The following is a 21,733-nucleotide window of genomic DNA, read 5'->3' as shown; positions in this document are numbered from 1 at the left end:
GGAGAACGCGGGCGATCGAGACGTTTCGCTTTTCTCTACTTGGTTTTGATCGTTTCCTTTCCGTGCCTCGCCGAGCCCCGCGGCCGCACCGCACGCCGCACCGAGGGCTCCCCGGGACGGTTTGCTCCCGTCGCCCGAGGCCGTTTTCCGCGCCGAGCGCGGCCTCGGCCGCGGCGGGGCTAAGCCCGGGGCCGCGGCGGGGCGCGGGCGGGGGGGGCGGCCCCGGGGGCGGCCAACAGGTGCCCGCCCGAGGAGCAGGGCCCGCACTGAAGGCATCCGCGGGCGCGTCCGCGCCCGGCCGGGATGGAGGGACTGGGAACGGGGAGCGCCGCTAAAAGCTTTCGGGGGTCAAGTGAGCTCCGACGGGTTTTGTGCCGTGCTCCAAAAATGGAGTTTTTAAACAAAGATCGGCGTGTTATGCTCGAGTGTCGAGCCGACTGTTAAAACATTTGGGGGGATAATGACAACGTAACAAAGGCCCGGTTCAGAGTGAATCATCACCCTTTTAAAAGTTAAAGCAATTTTCAGGAGAATGGCTTTCAGCAAACGCTTTACATTATTCAAAACGGCCAAATAATGCTCTATTATAGCGCCTGAATGCTGCCAGTCAGCCCCTAAGTGCAATTTGCGCGAAGGCTCCGTGCCTTATCTCCACTTCTTTATAAAGAGGTGAATATAAAACAATTTCTTCCAAACCCAGACGGAGAGCACGAAAATTGCTTCCCTTTCTGCAATCAGGGCAATTTAACTGGAGTGCAATTAGCACTATTAAATGTCGATTCTGCATAAACAAATCTGACTAAGAAGCGAAAGTGGGGTGAGAACCTCATATAAACTGAAACTGATTTTTTAAAATTATGTATCCGGGTCCTTCACAATTGATCCGTGACGTTTTCATTTCGGAATATATTTACATCATAAATACATTATGTTTAAATCAACATAAACGTTAAAAAAAAAAAAAAAAAAAAAAAAAAAAAAAAAAAAAAAAGAAGAAGAAGAAGAAGAAAGCGACGACCAAAGCAAAGCCCTGGCCGTGCACGCTGATAGAGCAGCTCCCACCGAACGCGGCCGTGCCCTCCCCGGCCCGGCGCTGCCCGCTGCCTCGCCTCCCCGCTCGGGTTCCGGACGCCGGGCTGAGGCCGGGAACAATTCGTTCATTAGCGCTGATTGGAAGGCTGCGGGCTCACATCGGAGAGCGTCAGATGCGGCGGCTCAAAACGCAGCGCCGGGAAAGGGTTGCCAAATAGTTCGAAAGAGATCGATTTCCCTGCGGCTGGGCGCGGTGCGGCCGTATGGGTGCCTGGGAGGGGACCGCGGCTTCGCACGGGGGTGCTGCGGCCGGGCGAGGGCTGAGCCCTCCCAAGTGGAAGGGAGCGGCGTAACCTGTGCCGGGCGGCGGGACGTGGGCAGGGAGAAGGCGAAGTGCTCATAGCTCAGGCACATAATTGAGTCCTGCCTTTTTTTTTTCTTTCTTTCTTTCTTTTTTTTTAAGCACCTCTCCCCCACCCTATCTCCCTTTGCCTCAATGACACTCCGCGTTCCTTGAGCCGGGCACCGCCGCTCGTTGTCAGAGCCACGCGCGGGGGGATCCGGCCTCAAATGAATAACTTGGGCTCGGAAGAAACTGCCCCACGATGTGCCAGAGCGGGGATAGAGGGATGTAGGAATGGTGCTGAAATACAGACCCGGCGCCTGTTGAGCCCACCGCATTCTTTCCGCCGTTGAGTTTTTCATTTGTGGGCAAAGATGAAGAGCGGCTTTAGATAGAAAGAAATCTTTCCTAGCTAACGAAAAGGGAAAGGGCACCGGGATCGAATAGATCACGGAAATTAAATGAAAATTAAAGCACCGCCACGATCCCTGTCAGAGCTGTCAGCGCTGTTCGTTATGCAGCGCGCAGCCCAGGACGGGCCTCCCGCACCGCTCTGCCTCCCGCACCGCCGCTCGGGGCCGGGCCCGCGCCTCCCGCACCTCCCTGCCCCCGCAGCTCCCGCACCTCCCTGCCTCGCACCGCCGCCCGCAGCCCCGCGTGCTCCCGCGCTCCGAGCGCTGCCGCGGCCACGCCCGCCCGCCCCGTGCCGCTCTGCTCGGCGCGTTTGGGCCGTGCGTGCGAAGCCTCTCCCGTTCCTCTCCCGCTCCGTTCGTCTCCGCCGAGACGCGGTGACAATTGAAGGGAAGGCTGTGTCAGGGGAGGGAAGGTGACTGCAGACTGTGGGATGATTTTAATTACTACAATTATTGGGAGATTATTCAGCGGCATCACGGGTTTGTTTTCCGCCTTGGTGGGGAAGTCTGAGGAGCGCCGCACGGGGTGCGCGGCGCGGATTCTCTCTCCAGCTCCTCACGCTTCGCGGTGCCGTTGCGATAAGTCTGTTAGACGCGACGGGCTCCGGCTGCGGCAGGTTTGAAATGCAGCCGGCGCCAGCGCTCGCGGAGCGTCCTTTGAATGAACGCGTTTCCAAACAGCTCCCGGAGCGCAGAACCACCTTTTCCCCCGCGCCGGCCGCAGCGGCTCCTAGGGCTCTGCGGCCGCTGCTGGGCGAGCCCTGCACGCCGGGAGCGCGCCTCGGGAACGCGCCCCTCGGGCCACCCCGCGGTGCGGCCCCTGCCGCGTCCCCGCCGCCCTCCCGCTCCTCACGCCGTCCCGGCTTTCTTCCGCGGCGTTTTTAGCAAGGCGTGACTCAGAGCGTTGATGGTGATTAAGCAAGCTGTCTATCTGCAGATAGAGATATGTGGGCACGTAATAGACAGGATGATTGACGCTGCAAAGTTCTCCTCGGTCCGCGATGACCAATAAATCCCGGCGCTGGCTTCGCCCTCTAATGAATGGCTGCTGGGGACGGGTCCCCCTGCGCTGCTCCCCGCTCTCCCGCCCCTGCCCTGGGATGCGGCCGAGGACGCCGCTCATTGTGCTCCCTCCCGGCAGCAATTACTGCGCTGCAACTTTAGGTGAATCCAGCGCTGCTCACGAACCATTTCACGTTCAAGATGCGAGCTTGCGGTACTTTCCTAGTGGCAATTAGGAGCCTATTACAAGCCATTAAATTGATCAATGTACCTTAAACAATGTGAGTGATTTATATGGCAAAGAAAAAAACCGTTTTGCATCCATTGTACTGCTCTGGCGATCAACCTGGCCCTGCGTGTCCATTCATCACTGCTTTGAGCAACAAAAGCGATTTGTTTAGAAAACTTGTGCGCACAGACACAACCTCAGCATCTCCGGCCTGCGAGGTATCCACAACGTGTTCTCAGCTGGGGGCTGCGGCTCGAGGGCTCTGGCACGGGGGGGGGTGGCTGTTTTCCTGAGAGACGAATTGATCTTATACTCGAGGGAATGAAGGCAGTAAGGGCGTTCCTGCTGCTGTCCAAGTAAGCCCTGGTCTGTGGCGCAGGGAGGAAAGCAGCTCGTTACCCATTTGTTTGACAAAGCTCAGGGCTAGGCAGAGGCACACCAGGTGAGGAGCGAAGCGAGCATTGTGGCCTCCTCAGTGCCCAGAGACCCTGAACCCAAGTGGCATCACTGGAGCGCCTGTGGGCCTTGGGGCTGTCTGTGCCAACTGCCGGGAGGCAGCGAGCCACATGTGGGGAAGGCCTCTTGGAATGAGGGGTGCTGGGGTGTTCAGCTTCCATCAGAAACAATGGGACTGTGCCTTGCTGTTAGTGCAGGGCTGAACTGTTTCTCCCCTTTTCCTTACTTCTGCTAAACTTTTTTGCTCTGCTTCTTTGTGCTGCAACATGACTGTTCTCTGTAGCCCCAAGGGCTGGGAGAGTCCCTGCCTGTGAACTCAGGCTCCTGAGGGAATGTGCCATACGGGCTCACTGAGTTGGCCACACAGCTGCACTCAGGTGGCACTTGCACAACTGCAGTGCTGCTGATCAGGACAAAAGGACTCTGACAGGCTTTCTTCAGGTGGAAATCTCTTCTGAGCTATCTCACAAGTGAACATTATTCATTTAAGATCCCAGATACCATTGGTGCTTCAGTAACAATCTGTTTTCTGTGTTCTGGACTTCAGAAATTGAAACACGCTCATCAGAAATCACTGTTTTACCATGTTACTTGCTGCCAGGAGGTAGACACACCACATCAATATCGGGACAAAGAAAAGAAACAAGGAAAGGGTGTCCAATCCTGTCGAGGGCTATGACCCTTTTGTTGCACAGCACAAGGTACAGCTGCTTCACTGTCTGATTTCCAAGTTGTTCTTACAGCGCTGACACTATTCACTGGCTAATCTAGTCATGAGCTGCTGCTTTTCTTGATAAAAAGGGATTAGCAACTGCAGCATCTACCGTGTATACCGGACAAGATGAAATGCAAACCCTCCTCCCGCTTCTCTATAAAATATGCTGTAATAAGAGAGGGGGTGTTTCTGCTGAGTCTGTCACATAGGACCCTATTCTTGTCTTTCTTCTAGAGCCTGCACCATCAGCAGCAGAACACAGAGCCAATGGTGTGTCCTGCCTGCCTTACAGCTCTTGTAGAGAAGTTGTGGAAGAAGAGTGAGAGATGTGGAGGCCACTTGCAGAAATCCGTGTCCCGTTGTTGTGCTTTTAAGCCTTTTTCCTTCTCCAGTGTGTTGTTTTTGGCTCTTGGTCCAGGAGCACCGCTGTGCCAGCCTTCTCAGGAGAGGCTCTGGCCTTCCTCTCCTTCAAGTATATCTGCTTTCTCAGAGTGCTTTCTGCAAGCCTTACCCTATGCATTTATTGTGGAAAAGCAGCTTATGTTTCCTCACGTGCTGCTTCAGGCGCTATCTATCCATCTGGGTTGTGTTGTCCTTCAGTTATTGGTCTTCTTACAGTGATCAAGTGAACTTCTACAGATCTCCACACTTCTTGTCAAGGCAAAGAAGGTGCTGCTTTTAATCAAGAGAGAGGGCAACACAAATGCAGTCCTAAGTCACTTAAGCCAATTGTGAAGGATACAGTGTGTGCATAACTGTGGAGGACATCAGCCATTCAGTCCAGCACAGCTCAGCTTCTCTTCTGAGCCAGAGCTCCAGAGTCCCCCTGCCCCACTCCCACCTCCTGTGCTGGCAGGAGCAGAATGGTGAGGCCAGACCTGGGGCACTGCAAAGATTGGAGCCGCCAGGTGAACACAAGCCTGCAGGTACCATACAACACTTTCTTCCAACAAAAAAGATTGATTGCATCTTGGCTTCATCATTAAATGCACTATTATCAGAAGAAGCTGAAATAATGCATACAGTCACTTTAAAGGAAAGCAGGTTTCTTTGTGAACATGCCTATTATTTCAATAGTCCTTGAGAAGTATTTCAATAGTGGCCAGGTTGTTGCTTACTGAAATACATTTGGATTGAATACATATATATCAAGGGTTTTCTTAATTTTAGTTTGAGTTATTCCTGAAGTTCTCATTAAATTTACCATTTGTAAAGAACAGATTAAATGAAAATGGCTTTTAGAAAAATAGAGCTGGAAATTATTTTGGCCTTTCTGACCTGGAAGAGGCGATAATTTGCTGCAGCACCAGTGATTGGACATGTCTGACATTTAGGTATTCCCTCACAGTTTCAGACCTCTGTACAGATGAACTCTGTCTGGGACAGCCTGGCAGTCAACTTTTTGTTACCGTAACATAAATGAGTAGACTACGGCTGTCTTAAGCAATCTAGGCAGCCAGCACCAATGGAAATGAAACTCTGGTAAGGGCAATGATAAGAAAAGGATGTCTATTATCCACACTAATGCTCCTAACATTTTTGAAACAGCCATTACTTGTGTCTGTCCATAATTGTCCTTGCTACAGTAACGATGCAATCTTTCTCTCAGAACACTTACAGAAATTTCTCTCCACTGACTTTTCCAAATGTAAACAACCTATACAGCGTCTTCTAATGTAAAACAAATGTGGTAAGTAGGTCCCACATTAAAGAATCACTTTGACTGGAATGCCTGAAATACTCAAGGGATGTATGGGTGAGTTTGAAAATGCGTTCTGTTTCCAAACTCAGTCCCGTAGAGATGTATGAGTGTCAGTAGGAGTTGTATAGTGCATTATTTCTGAGTTTGAATGGTTGCAGGAAGCAGACACAAAATAAGCTGTGGGTTTTTTGCTAATTTTAATATTTCTCAGGGCTTTTATTGCACATGAACGTGATTGTTTTTCAGTGTTGATGCTAACAGACAGTTGTCTATTTAAAAAGTGATGCATCTCCAAAATTCTCAGTTACAGCAGAACAGCTGGAAGCCAACATCTTTATTGTCCTGCCCCCTGGTTTGTAATCCTGTCAGATAAAACCTCTTGCCTAATCTCATTAGAGTGGGAGTCAGTGCAAAGGCAGGATGTTGAGCACTTCAGAATGGCTGAAAGCAGTGAAGTGAAAAGCGAGTTCTCACCTCTGTGTTAAGAAACATGATGTTCACAATACCTGTGTGGTACTTATGGTGTATAACTTTATTATGCAGCGTGGAGGAAATTTAGCAAGGCCCCTGAGTGTTTTGCGTCCCAATTTTGCCAGCAGCTGAGGTGCTGGTTTCCAGAGGGCATGGAAGTGATACCGTACATACAAGGAGGAGATGCAGCACCTGCAGGGAGACCAGCAGGGTCCTGCAAAGTAGCAGGAGTCCCAGAATACTGCTGTGTGCCAGAAACACAGGCTGGAAATGCTACAAAATGTGGTTTTATTGCTATGTTAGTGAGGCACTCAGCCCATTTAATGTTGGATGTTCTTCCAGTCCAATATAGAAATGTGGCAAACCTGCAGTTGTGCAGCTCCAGGGCTGAAATGCTGCGGACACAAACTGTTTACAGATGGACTCTTACCTGTGCACGCACACTTGTGGCCGTAAAAGGAAGAGGGAGGGGGATCTCTATAAATTAGCTGCTTGAGAGGAAAACCAAATAGTCAAACTAGCAGCTTGGTAGTTCGATACTCAATTGCCTTTTGTTACAGTATTTTTCAAATAGCTGTTGCCATAACAACATAACATATTCTTCTTTTAATTTTTTTTTTCTGTTTGAAAAAAAATATATATATATTCTTGCCAGAATTCTTCCATAATAGCTCCATTAACTGCAGTGACTTCTATTGGTGAGGCCAGTGCTGATGTCTCCTGCTGTCACAAGTCACTCACCAGTCCAGCAGATGTTTTGTTTAGTAAGGCCAATTTGAGCTTTATAAAACATGTTGTGTTTTTTTTTCCCATCCTCAAAGAGCAAATGTCAGTGAGGATGGGATTCAGAGACAATCATTTGCCATGAGACAAGGCATTTGGTACCTTTTGGGAGAATTTCTTCCATACAAATAAAACTGAATCGGGCCAAATTGTAAAGATTCTGCTTTAAAGTAGTGACAGTGTGCCAAATAACAAGATTTTGGCTTGTTAGGAACACACATATACCTAGCAAAAAAAAAGGAGGTGGAGGAGGAAAGGGGGCAAGAGATACAAATTCCTTAGAAGGCCAGTATGTTTTTTCACCATTCTGTGGTATCGATTTTGCTAAATTCTGCAGGTAAAAAGGTGTAGATGAGAATAGTTTGGCACAGCCAAAGAAAAGTCATTGTAAAACAGTTGGAAAAAAACAAGAGGAAAGGGGTTTCTTTAAACACTGATGCTGCCCCAGAGTGCTGACAGTTTTATTTTGGATTCAAGTAATTTGCGTGACTAAGAACTAAGCACTTTTCCAGGCCATCCTCACATATGACAGTAACAAATGTGTTCAGAATATTATATTTAATAATTTGTCTACTAACATCATCTTCTTTCTGGAAACATTTTAATCGCCCATCAGTTCATCAGATTGAGCTGTCCCTCTGTATAATGGGTGTAATACTTTCTATGTCTCCAGAGAGGGAAACTGAGGTACCAGCTCTTCGAATGCTGTGTGACCACAATCTTTTCTTGTTACATTTCTTCTACGTTCAAAGCATGTAACCTATGTATGGGAACTGCTGAGTCGTGGCCTGAACCTCTGATTGATCACCTGAGGCGAGCCATGAGTCAGCCAGAGGAGCACAGGTGAAGGCAGTTCAGCTGTGCTGCTGGAAGGTCTATCTGCCTAGACCTATTTAAGAGCTAACTAGCAGTGGAGAAGGATCTCTTTTGGAGATCTGCTCTGCTGGTGTTTTGTGGGTGAGTCCAGGATAGGGGTAAGCCTTCTATTTATTCTGTTTTGTTATCATGGTCTACTTTGCCTAACTCTCTTGTTTATTTGGTGATTATAACATCCTAATAGTCTTTGATTATACACTTCTCAACAGGATCTCTAGAAATCAAAATAGACATCCTTATTTAGTTTCTGAATTGCATGTCCTTCATTTTCATCAATACTAAATATTCAGTAGATCGAGTATCAAAATTAATCATTTTTGTCAGGGTCCTTTAGTAATCAATCAGACCCATGTTTTATTGTAAACTGTCTTGTTTTTCAGGCCATCATCATAGAATTAGAAGAGATTCTGTGAATTACTTTAATGTATTTACTAAAATCCATGAGAGAATTAGAAAAATGTACTCTGTGTTATTTCTGTGCTGAACCGTCTATTGTGTTGTACTGGCCATCTGATACCAGCATTCTGCTTTTCTTGGAGAGGTGTGCAGGGGTGCACATCCATGTGTGTGCACGTGTGACCATGGTTTCTTTGCACTAGACAAAAAACACGTTTTTAAATCTGTAAAAGTGAAAGGTATTGCTAAATCATGTATTGATTTCCATACTCACTTCCAGAAATCTGCATTCACAAGAAAGGTTTGAATTAAATTCTGGAGAGGGTATCTAGGTTTGAACAAGTGTAAATGATGTCGGTACTTGGTTATCTGGTAACAAGGCTTCTGTTACATTCCTGCTTTGAGGGCACATCTTCTGCGTGGTTTGTGAAGGTACCTCTCATTCCAGGTCACCTGAAGCAGCAGTCCTTAATACAACATCACAGATCCTGGAGGTCTATTGTGAAAACTCAGAGAGGATAGTGATTTCTTCCTATGTAGTTAAGATTTTTTTTTTTTTCTTCTAATATGTAGCTGAAAATATTTCTGTAACTGAATTAATTTTCTTCACATTCTGAAGTGTTTAAAAGCACACCCACGCTGATGTATTTCCACTTGTAAGAGAGCAGCAGGTCCGGCTTCGGCATGTCTGCTCAAGGGTCTCTTTCTGGTTCAGCAGCAGATCTGTGACGGGCTGAGGGAACTCTCCTTGATCCTACGTACAAAAAGGCTGAAGCGCTGCTGCAGGCTCCTGCAATATGATGGTGATGTGAATGATGTCCATCCCCACCACTGCCTGTTGGATTTCTTTTGCTGCAGTCGGGTTGTTCAGTCTGACATCATTTCATGAAGACAACACATCTGCAGTTTGTAAATTGAGAGAGAGGTGCTACATGCACCTTTGTTACACCCCCTGTTGTTTGCGTGTCCATGTGAAAAATGTTAGTGAGATGTATTAAATGCACCAAGAGCAACCATCTCTTTTGCACTGCCCTGCTGCATAGGGGGTTGGGAAGACAAACTTGAAACAAAAAGAGCTTTCATACCATGGTCCAGTGCGACAAAGTCATTGTAGGTTGCTCTTAACTACCCAGGGAACTTTCAAAATGGGCACTATTTGAACTCCAGAGCAGGGCCTATAATCTTGCTTAATAATTACTTCAAATGTGACGGTTTAATGCAGTGTAGGTATCCAAAATGATTTCTGAAATTAATAATAGACATGCTTTATAGCTTACGCATGTCAAAAGTTATAAGACAAGTCTTGTCATAGAACTTGACTATCTTAACGTGACTTTTTAAATAGTCTGACAATTTAAAACAATTACATAGCATTTTGTTCTTGCTAACTTTTAAAACAAAAAAATGTTCCATTGTGTTTATAGGGCTGACTCTGGTGAGGTGACCTCTGTGGAGGGGTTACTCTTTGAAGTTCTCCCTGAAGAGCTTCAAGGCAGCTGCGTGTCTCAGAGCGTGATTTTGTAAGGTTTTGATGCTAGAAAACTGTTTAACAAACAGCTCCAAAATATTTAGATTTTGATTAATAACACACAGTGCTGTGGTATTTAAATAATATGAAGTATGAGATCTAACATGTGGCAGAAGAGTATGTGTTCCACATGGCTAGGAGGGCAGGAATGGAAGCACACCAGTATCTGAGCCGCAGAGAGAGTTATACTGTCAGTTAAACTCTCCTGCCAAAATCTGTTCAACTGTTGTCTCTGCTCGTGTCAAAGCCTTTCCTCTGATGCTGTGGCTACAAGAATGCTCCTTCAGCAGCACTTTGTTCTGCAAGAGTCCACGTGTTGTGGATATGCAGAGCCCTGCCCGTGACCAATGTGTGTATCCCACACACAGCAGTTTGGGGGATCAGCCCAGTGGCCCAGGACAGAGCTGTGGGAATGATACTACCAAAACCTGGGGAAAATAGTTGGATATAACATCATGGAGAGCAGTGCTCACATGGACATTGGTCATGGGGCCTCAGAACTGAGAAGTGCCTACAGTTTGACAATCTTCAGCGTTGAAACTTTGCTGACAAAAGAAGCTTTACGTGGCCAAAAGAAGGCTTACTCTGTCTGTAGGCAGTGAAATACTGCTGTGCATGATGTCTTTGCAATGAAAGGGCTTTTGCTGATGTGAAGAAATACTGAGCTGGCCTGCACTTAAGGGTTTGTTTGAGAATCCCACCTCCCTTACACACTAATTACTATTGGGATAGGATCACATCTACTCCCATAGTAATCATATATTAGCCTTTTCTATTAGCTCTAGGATGAGAAGATAAGTTTGCATGCAAGTATTTATTTTATTAAATGAAAAGGAAGAAAGCTATCCAGCTCTGGCATTGTATACATGGCCTTATTTGCAGATATATCTTTTAACCACCAGAACAGAAAAACTCAGACATTTGATTTCTATTTTGGGTCAAGCCAAAGGAAAAAGCAAAAGGTGAAAGCATTTTTTTTTCCCCAAATATTTTTTCTCTACATAGAAACAATATGTAAATGAAATAGCTATTTACTGCGAATACATTCACACTGCGAATATGCAAGTGGTCGCTTAGCATGCTGCTGTAACGCTGTTATTGTCCAGTAGGTGAGGTGTACCTGTTATTCTTACCAATTTCCTACTTACTTACCTAAGTGTTTATTTGTTTATTTTCATTTGTAACGGTTGGAAACAGTATACAGCTGCAGAGATACACACAACTGAGAGGACTCAAACCTGACTTTGTGAGCGTTTTTGCCTTTGATCTACCAATTCTAAGGAAGCCCTACCAAATGCAGTTCTGTTAGTGATGGGGGATCTAACAAAAGGCAGACTGGGTAAAATACGAATGTACCTTTAGCTGTGCTGTGCAGTATAAAATAGATGTCGATGTTAAAGCGATTCTGTCTTCAGATCAACATAGCAAAAATGCAAAGAAAAGAGCTCATTTATCTAGCTACGCTGATCATATCTAGCCCACATTTGCAAATTGTTTAATTGTGAGTACTCCTAAACTGGTATTACTGTGTTGTGAGGATTATTTTGCAGTTGTTGGTAACAAAATTTAAGTTAGTCTCCATTTAGTCTCTTTCAGAAGAGTTGAAGCTAGATGAAGTGCGAACTGAAGGTTTATGATAAAGAAAGGCCTTGTAAGCAAATGTCTTGATATGTGAGGGAACTATTATCTACTGACTGGAGTCTTACTTCAGAGCTAGTAACAGAACTTCCTTTTCAGAGGTCATTCACCCCATCACAGAGATAATGATATGAAGAATTTCATAGAACATTTTATGAGCAGAAATGTGACTTCTTTGTGTTTGATTCTTCAGATTATTATTTTTAATCTCAGCTTGAGTCTCAAGCTTCTTAATCACAGATTATTTGAGTGAATATCCACAAGAAATAGTACTTAGGGCTTTTGAAATCAGGACATTTTATTTCAGGTGCAGTATTTAAGTTGCACAGATAACTTTTTACTTGTGCATGTGGGCTGATCAGGTACAGGAAGGAGGATCAAAGCCTGAGATGGCCTCGTTCCAGCTCCTTGTTCTGCACTCCAAGCAGGCTCGTCTGAAAGACACTGGAACATCATTTTTTCATCTGATGGCTCATTGGCCAAACTGGCAAGGCTTCCCAGTCAAACCCTTCTTAGGGTATGTGATTCACAGAGCTGAGTCCGGGCAAGTTCAGGTTTAGTGATTTGTGTGCTCGTCACCCTGGAGGTGTCTTGTTTTGTTAGCAATGACAAAAGAAAACAGATTGTGTTTGTACTCTGGAGATATCATTGTCTGTAATTCTCCCCACATTCAAATATTTTGCAGAGTCCTCTGCTGAGCAGCTCACAGGGTAGCTCACACTTTCAGAAGTGTGTCCCATAGTAGGGGATGGCTACAATCCTCTTGGCATGATTTATGTGTACCCTGGTTTGCATTGTAGGCGTGCAGCTTTGGCATTATGCAGCTTCCTCATCCCTTTCAGAGCTGTACCCAGACGTCTTATTAAATGTGTTTAAGGCTGAAAGTTCTAAGGAAGAGTTATCGCATCCTTTGGAATTCAAAAATCAAAAAGTTTTACTTTTCTTCATGCCTTCCAAATACTACGTGTTCTTACTATTTTCAAGTTGCATTCATGACTCATGGATTTTTTGAGTCGTGTTGTGGTTGAACATTGAGCACATACACAGTTATTGGATCAGGAGCAGAAAAAATAAAAGAAGTAGTGACAAGGAAAATTCAGGTTGGATATCAGAAGAAGTTTCTTAACCAGAGAGGGGTCGGGCACTGGAACAGGCTCTGCAGGAAAGTGGTCATGGCACTGAGCTTGCCAGAGTTCAAGAGGTGTCTGGGCAGTGGTCTCAGACATATGGTCTGATTTTTTGGGGGGAGCCAGGAGTTGTGCTTTAATGATCCTTATGAGTCCCTTCCAACTCAGGTTTTTCTATGATTCTAACTTTGAAATTGTTTTATAGGAAATCTCCGCTTATAACATTTCATCTCAGGTGGTGTTCCAGGTAATACTGGTATGAAATTGACCTTTGAGAAAGACCAGAAAGTATTTACTTTGTAAATTCATCTCTATATTGATTACATTTGTTCACTCTACTCTCTTAAACATGAGATCTCTGAGGCAGTGGTTTTGATTCGTAGCCTATTGGGGTCTTTGGATTGTTTCTAAAGAAATCTGATAAGGACATCTGAGAAACTATATTCATCTACAGAACATTACCCGTAATTATGGAATTAAATGCTTTTGACTCATCTTCCAGCTTTCTGAAACACTAGAGAAGCTTCCCAGATCTTTCTTTTTCAGGGTCTGAAGGTACTAAAAAGTCCTTAACATTGTCTGTTCCTCAGAAGCCCTTACTGGGGCTGCTTCTAAAATGGCTTGATGGTTCTCAGCTGGGTGGAAGACATTTAAGCAAGTGCTAAGTGTAACAAGTGTAGGTGAGAGGTTAGGTCGTGTTCTTAATTACCTCATTCCTTTTCCAGGTTTGGGAACCTAATGCTGTTTCTTGACTGTTCTGTCATTCATCCTTGCAGGTACAGGTTGTGGAAATGGCTGCGAGTCATCTCTACAAATAGATAATGTGCTTCTTATCAAGTGCTTTACCAGCTCTGGTATTAAGGATATTTTTGTGGCTAACACAGCTGGTGGTTTTGGCAGGAGGTGTACCTGTTCTTCAGTTTCAGGGCTGTGAAGGTCACCAAGCTCCTCATGTTATTGCAGCAGTGAGATTAATGCTAGCACTGCTAACCATCATTTCCTTTGTTGCTGTATGCTGTTCTTAGGTATTTTGTGCTTGGCAGTACACCTCTTAAAAAGGAAGTGTGAATCTTAAACTCAATGAACCCTGAGCCAAACAGCATTTCAGTCTTGTCTGATACTGGCAATATACCAAGTGCAAAATGGAAGGAAAAAAAAAAAAAAGACAGAATAAATGATTGAAGATCACCTCTGGCCTGAGTCAAGAGGATTTCTTTCTCTGCCTTGCAGGCAGATAGGTCTGCAGATGCTGTTGTTGCTGGCTCTCTTGAGCACATGGCCCATGAGCTCAAAAGTGAACCGAGGGAGGTCTCCTGTGTTGTCTCACAATGTCAACTCAAAACTATGCAGAATATCATTGCTGGCTTCCTACAAGGAAAATGCTGAGGGTAAGTGTACTGAGATTGTATTGGGGTGGACTTTCTGTGGCTGGACATCTCTCTTGATTGTTGGATGCCTTTATAAAGTATCCTGTACTACTTCTGGGGTAGTGCAGAAGGCATTAGTCAAAATGGAAAATATCACAGATACCTGTTGTGAAGATGGTTAACTTTAGCTAAGATTTTAGTGAGAAGTATTCATGGTTTTATCCAGTGAAATAAGCAACAAAGGTGTGACTCCCCTTTCTGTTGTAAACCATAGGGGGCATTGAAGCAAAATTCTTAGGCATTTGTTTTCTTACATTTTCAACTGCATTTTTAAAATATAGGCTGTGAGCCTTTTTTCTTTTCTGTTCTTCAAATACCAGTTTTGCCAGTGCAAAACTCTGAAATAAAGAGGAATTAGGGCCGATTGTTTGGAAGGTAAGCTGAGAGGGGCATATGAGCGTTCTTAGCTGCACGTTTTGGGCTACACTGCTATGGAGCCTGCTGGCATCCACTGCAGTTCTGCTTTGTCACTGTGGAGTTTTCTGGCAATTTCTGGACTCCTGGCTGGTCCTGATTGGAGTCACTAAACCTGCTTTGCTCTTCTTGCAAGCCACTCCAGATCTCTCTTAGTTTTTGAGCTTCAGGTCTGTCATGCCAAGTAAAGCACCAATGGATATCATTTACAGATGATGTAAAAAAAAAAAATTGAATGCTAATGTCACCGATGTACTTGGTTAGCATTTTGTATGTAACGTTTTTCCCCCTTTACAATCTCTGGAGAACTCTGGGGACTAGGTTACCATGCCACTTGTATCAAACAAGGTGAAAAATACTTTTTCATATTTAGATCTCTGTTTTTACCCCCATTTACATCATGGCACATTAAAGATTTCCATTGTTCAAATCAACAAACACTTTTTTTTTTTTTTTTAGGTTCCTAAATATTTTCACAATTTTGGTTTCCATTGGGTATTTGTCATTACTCAAATAGACTAATTGGTACCAAAGTACAGAATACGACATTTATTACTTGTGTTTTTGCAGATAGACTTTTCAAGCATTTATTAGAATTATTTGTTCATTATGATGCACTGCTTCAAATTAGAACCTTGACTTGTTTAAACAAGGATTCTGAAGTCATTAATGCGTGTAAAAAGGTCTGGAAAGAATACTGTTGCTTCTATGAAACAGTGATATTACTGCAAACACAACTGAGTGATTATGTTTTTGCCATTTTATTCAAGATGGTCAGAGCTTATATTTGCTCAACTCCAAGATCATTTCAGAGCTGCTATCCTAAGAATCAGCTAATGTTGGAAAGAAGGCAAATTATGAATGCAGCGTGGCATAGTCATCAATAGACTACAAAATACACTTTAAAAATCATGCTTTGACAAACATGGCACAGCCTCTGCTGTAGCACCATATGCTCTAAAAGCTGCAGGTACATTTTTGAAAACACTGATGAAGCCATTACTGCTCCATCCATTTGTTCATAGTATATATCATTATTCAAGAAATTTAAGAACTGTAATGATGGAAAATCACACAGGAAGAAAAGAAAAGGAACATGGACTTTGTCAGAAACAAGGGCTACATTTTTATTCAAGAGGCCTGTAATGATGGTAAATCACAGTGAAAGGCAGAGATGAAACGGGGATCCCATAAAGGACTGACACACCACAGTGGCACAAGTAGTAGAACAGTCATAGCAAGTGGATAAAAATAAAGCAAACAAAATTAACTAGAGGAGAGCTGGACTTGGGACGTAGTGCAAAACAGAAACAAATCATGGCAAATGCTACAGATTAATTTCAAAGAATCTGCTGAGAACGAATAGAGAGACAAGTTGCATCAATATTAATGAAGCTGAAATAGAACTCCAAACGACCACAAGTGCGAAATGGCACAGAAAGCATTTTCTTTTAAATAGGTTGGAGATTGGATCACAAGACCTTCATAAATATGAAGGGAATTCACAAAAGGCATCATTACAAGAAACGTGATAAACAATCACAGTGTAAATCTTACGGATGAACTGTAGGAAGATTAATTACTACTGTGCATATATATGTATATTTAATCCATAGTTTATAGACAAGATGTTCAGAATAGTAACAGTAAGAGTGTTTTTTGATAGCTAATTATCTATATATGTCTTAAATGAATCTTAGGCATTTTTGGGTATCAATCTTTATAAATTGTAACCCCATGTCAAGCATAGGATCTCCCTTAGCTAGGAGCAGAGCAGGTGGGTACCTCTCCTGGCAAACATTGCTCTTCCTGAAGGCACTCAGTGTCTGAGTCTGACTTTCAGCATCACAGAGATAAAATCAATGTATCTGTTTTACTTATGTAACAAATCAACCAGCTGATGGTTTTGCATCTGACGCAGCAGCGGCCATGCGCTTTCCCTTCCTCTCATAGCAGGTTATTGGTGTTACCTCAGTGCCTTCCTGCAGCCCCACAGCAGTTGTTGCTTCCACTCTGAGGCTTGTACTGCCCTGGCTGTAAATATGCTGACCTTTGCTACCTTGTAGTAAAGACGTGATGATCTGAATAAAGCAATAAAACTACTTTGTAAGGCAGAGTTTCCATTTAAACATGAAATGGGGGTATAAAGTATTGATGTAAATGTATATAAAGACATAGACTAGGTTTGGCAAAAGAACAGTGCTTTGTGGGAAGCCGTGCTCTTATTTTTTTTTTGGTGGGAGGCACTGCAAGCAGCAGGCCATAGTTTAACTCTGGCTGAAAATGTCTCCAGGTCTGAAACTTAGTAGTGAAATCTGTATGCAAGCATCCACACTTAAATAATACTGTGGTTACATTCGCAGAAACATCAGGATTGTGAGTCTGTTAATACCTTTGAAATTGCTGTGAATTTTTGATTTGTGCTTCATCTGCGCTATATGCAATAATATGCAATATATACAATAGTGTATAGACACACATTGTTTCCTTCAGACCTTTGAGATGAACTAAGTAGGTCATCTGGAAGGATTTTACTCTTGGTTTATGCAGTTCTTTGTCAAGTGTGGGGGATACCTGGCTGCCTATGTTTAATTCATAAATTAGGGTTACAATTTATGCTCTTATTCCCGTGTTCTGGAATATAAAGTCACAGTAGAAGTTATGAAGTAGCTGGAAGGTCCTCTTTTGAACGCTTAATGCAGTTGTCCTGTAGACTGTGGCTTTTGCCAGAGCTGAAGGAATTTTTTAGTATTTTATGAATAATGTCTCTTAACTTTCTGCGAGTAACTCCTCTTTCTAGCCTCCAGAAAAGCAGGTAAGTAGTATTAAAGTAATAATCAGTTTTATTGGAACACTTCAGGTTATAAGAATAATAACCACGTTAAATTAAAAATCCCTGCACAATGTTCTTCAACATCTTGTTTGGTTCACATTTTGCAGTCATTTTGCAAATTAGATGTAGTGTACAAAATTGTATAGTCTCCATTTTACTTACAAGTTTTTCAGGTAGCTCTATCAGTCTGTTCTTTCATCAAAATAGACTATCAGGCTGGAAAATAACTTAATATGCATTATGGTAGGCCCAGAATGAGATTTGCAGCTTTTACTGATAAGACATTTTTGAGCTCAGTAATCCAGATTTGTCAGTGTATTTTTGTACTGTGCTCAGTATGTGAAATGAAACAGTTACTGTTATGCTCCTAAGCCATTTCAGTCTGGGCCATTGCAAAAAGTGGTAAGAAAGTGGTATTTTATGCCACCACAGTGATCCTGACCAGCTGTGGAGCAATGCTGACATCACTGACTGCCTCCAACCTTCTGCCATTCCTTAAGCAAGAAGAGTGAATCATAGAATGCAAGGTTGGAAATGACCTGCAAGATCATCTAGTCCAACTGCCTTCCTATACCATTGCTACCACAAGCCTCTAAACCATATATCGTAGGTAGATTAATAAATAGATTGCAAAGTATAGTATAAATTTATTAATATAAAAGATGGTATAAGGGTGGATTCTCTATGGAATTGGATGAATCTACAGTTTAAAAAAAAAAAAAAAGCAACCAAAACCTAGTGAATCCTACCGAGCCTAGTGTTTTAAAATGTTGTATTAAAGTACTGTTCAGCTGGATGATGAGAGCCCTTAAATTCTGCAGAACACAATGAACAGTGTTTAGTTTGACTGTGCCCTCGGACAGCATTTCTTTTCAAGGCTGTCCTGTTGCCTCCCAGTGGCAAGGACCCAGGCAACCCTGGGTTGCTGTTGTGCAAAAGCAACTTTGTTCTTCTAACCCCCTGGGTTGCGCTGAACATTGCCCAGTCACAGCGAGGATCAAGGGCTCTGTGTTTATTCCTTCAGTTCTCCAAAACCACTTATTTCTGCAGTTAACGGTGACTTTGCAGTAAATATATGTTCTGGGAAGCAGAAAGCAAAGAGTATGTTGGTGGCACAAACCACAAGGTGTTTGTTTTATTACTCTGCCTTAAATATTGTTTTTAATCGGGTAGAGTTGCTCTAGGGCTGTTTGACTTCTGCACGCATTCAGAATGTACAGTAAGCTATATTTTGGCAGTATGTTTGTGTTGGAGAGTTAAGCTGACATAATTGCACTCTAGGTGTTTTTGTTTTCTGTTAAACTTACAGAATACATCTCAAGTATCAGTTAGAATCGTTATGGTATTAGCTATACGTGCCTGTTTGAAGGGAGATTGCTCACCTTTATGATAGATTTGGATAGAAACATTCAACCAAGTAAGGCAAACCATGACTCCAGTTGTGACTCAAAAATAAAGGTATGTAAGGTGAAGTATTACATTGCCAAGAGAAGGTTTCTAGTGGATGGAATCAAATGTTTTAAAATCCTATACCTGCTGTACTGAAGTGGACATGCCTAACAGTAAATTAGGTGCAGAAGTTGAGATGAATAGCAGGCATTGTTACAGTTAATTGCATGATGAGGTATGAAGAGTGTAAGTAAACTATATTAAATCTTGCACAATTCTCGGATGTGCAGCACTGACTTTGGTACTGTATTAAATACATGGAGTAGAAGCAGCAGAAGTGGTCAACATCTTAACAATATTGTTTTCCTCTTCCAGACTTAATCTGTTTTATCAGATATCTAAAATTGGAGTTCAACGCAAAAATTAAATATATTACTTAACATAGCAAATTGCTGATACCTGTATTATGCTTGTGAGAAGAACAAATCAAAGTTAAGTTTAACTGGCTACTAGGTAAATAGCGACTCTCTTGTCACACACAAATATTCATCTAAGTTCATTATTTTTATTTTAAGGAGACAGTCAAAATGTTTGTCTTCTGAGAGATTTGCCTAAACTAAAAGGATGGACAACAAAACTGACTGACAAAACATTAGGAGGGTGAGAAAATGTAATTAATGGAAATGTTCCTTGAAAGGAGCCTTTCAGGATGTTTGTGGTCTTATAACTCAAGCTAGGCAAATTCATCCTGTAGTTTTGCCATGAAATAGCTTTGCATGACCCCACTTTCAGAACACAGAGTAGTATGGGAAAGAGTGCACTGTCTAGATCTTTAGAAGGGTGTAAAACCAAGATGTGTTTATTCCAGACTGAACAAAAATGCTATTTGCTTACTGAAGGGTTTTATTTGTAGCTGTGAAGGCACGTTACCAGCAAGAACAGAATATTGATGATTATCACTATACTAATAGAAAAGCTCTGAGTGGATACAATCTTCTCTATTACACTGTAACAAAATCTTTTGTTGCTCAGACAGGAAATAAGTTGTAACTGATTTTTTTCGTATGTAGTTCTAAGTTATGTATAAAAACAGGGAAACATGTTTCTTACATATTTTTTGTAATGTTCAAGATTATATTCCTCTTATTGTGACCTAGATGATATATAATCTGATACTCTCACCTTGACTCCTTCACTCTGGTGTTTTTCAAGTTCTGAGAATTTAATCTTGCGGACTTAAAATAGGACGTGCTGTAAGAACAGCTTTTACTGTCTTCTCTCCTTCAATTTTCTTAGCAGGCAAACACTTGATGGTGTCTGTCTGTAATGGTTCAGAGGAACTCAGAGTCTGAGTTCAAGAAAATATCTTTAATTTAAAAGCTTTGGTCTGACTTCTGTAACTTTCCACAATTAATTTTCTTAAGGATTCTAAACGATACCTCTTTTTTTCCCCTTAAAATCTCCAGTAAATTCCTAGATGCATACTCTGAAGAGGATTACCTTGTTATTTATTAAATTGCCATGTGAATAGTTATAAATAAATCCTCACATGTTTGCACTGGGCTTCTCTTGAGTGTATGCCACCTTTATTAACATAAATAAGCATGGGAAAAAAAATGTATCAGTATGCATGTTTCCCAGTGCTCCTTCCATCCAAAAGGATTGTTGATGCATGCTGCATATCCCTGGATGCTGGGTGTTCTATCTTTCCATTGCCCATTCCAGTGCGGGATTGTTGGGTTAGGAAGACAACCAGCAAATGTGAACCCCACCTCTACTTGCAATGAACAGGATTACTCTTCGTGCCTCGATGTTGCTCTTTCACTGATGTTATTTCCAGAAGGATCTTGCTCACCATTCGTTTACAAGCAGTAATCATCCCAGAAAGCTTTTGGAGATCACATTCAATAAAGAAGCCTCTATGGGAGAACATCCTAAATAATGGCATGGCATCTTTTGACAGGGCCAATTTAGGCTGAGAGAACTGTTGTTTTCTTGCTGATTTATTTATTTTGGGTGAGCTGTTTTAACAGAAGTTAGACGGAAAATGAATTATTCTTAGTTAAATTATTTTTAAAAAACCCACTAAAGCAAATTACGCATGCAGCTGAGGTAAATATTTGCAGTCTTCAAAGTGTCTGAAGATAACATGAACATAAATTCATGATGCAAGAAAATAATGAACTAGGCATATAATGCAGTCTGAGTCCAATCATTTTGGACTCATTTTCAAATTTTTTTTTTTTTAATGCTCAGGAAATGATATAATCAAAATAATTTGGTTGGGGAATTAGTGGTCTTAATGAATCTTGCAGATAGTTAACTATTCTCAATGCATTTATAGAATAAAATTATGTATTTGCTTCTTTGAAAGAGAAAATGGAAGAATTATTTAGAGCTATGCTGACAGTTATAAGAATAAAGTATCCAGGCTGTGTTGCCTCATACCATGTAGGAATACTGACTTCTGAAGCCAGCCACTTTTTCCCAAAACTGAGCAGAGGGTCACATCCAGTCCCGCATCTGGAGGTTGAAGGGGCTCTGTGTTCCTGCTTTCTCCTTCATAGAAACTGTGGAGCTGATTCTGTAGAGTCGTTGCTGAAGCAGCGAAGATGCAGGTTATTATACTAATGATCACTCATTATACACTAAACTCCTGTTTACAGGTTAAATGGGACCCCTGCGTGGAGGTAATTTTTCTAGCACAACTGCAACGTCTTGCACATCCCTTTCACTTCCTTCTGCCTTGCCCAGCCCATTTTGGCAGACTGTGCTGCACAGAACCATGCAGGGCTCGATGATCCATTGCAGGAAGGTGCGGCTGTGGCCTGTGCACCTGCAGCAGCTGGCTGTGGGCTCTGCTCCCACCTCCTGCTGAGCCGCTGACTTCTCGGGTTTGGGCTGCCTGATGTGTGAAACCAGGGTTGTTTTTTATTTGTTAACCAGCCCGTTTCTTTGA

The sequence above is a fragment of the Tetrao urogallus genome (assembly GCF_951394365.1).
Source record: "Tetrao urogallus genome assembly, chromosome: 8".
Taxonomy (NCBI): domain Eukaryota; kingdom Metazoa; phylum Chordata; class Aves; order Galliformes; family Phasianidae; genus Tetrao; species Tetrao urogallus.
Note: the sequence above shows the minus strand (reverse complement) of the source record.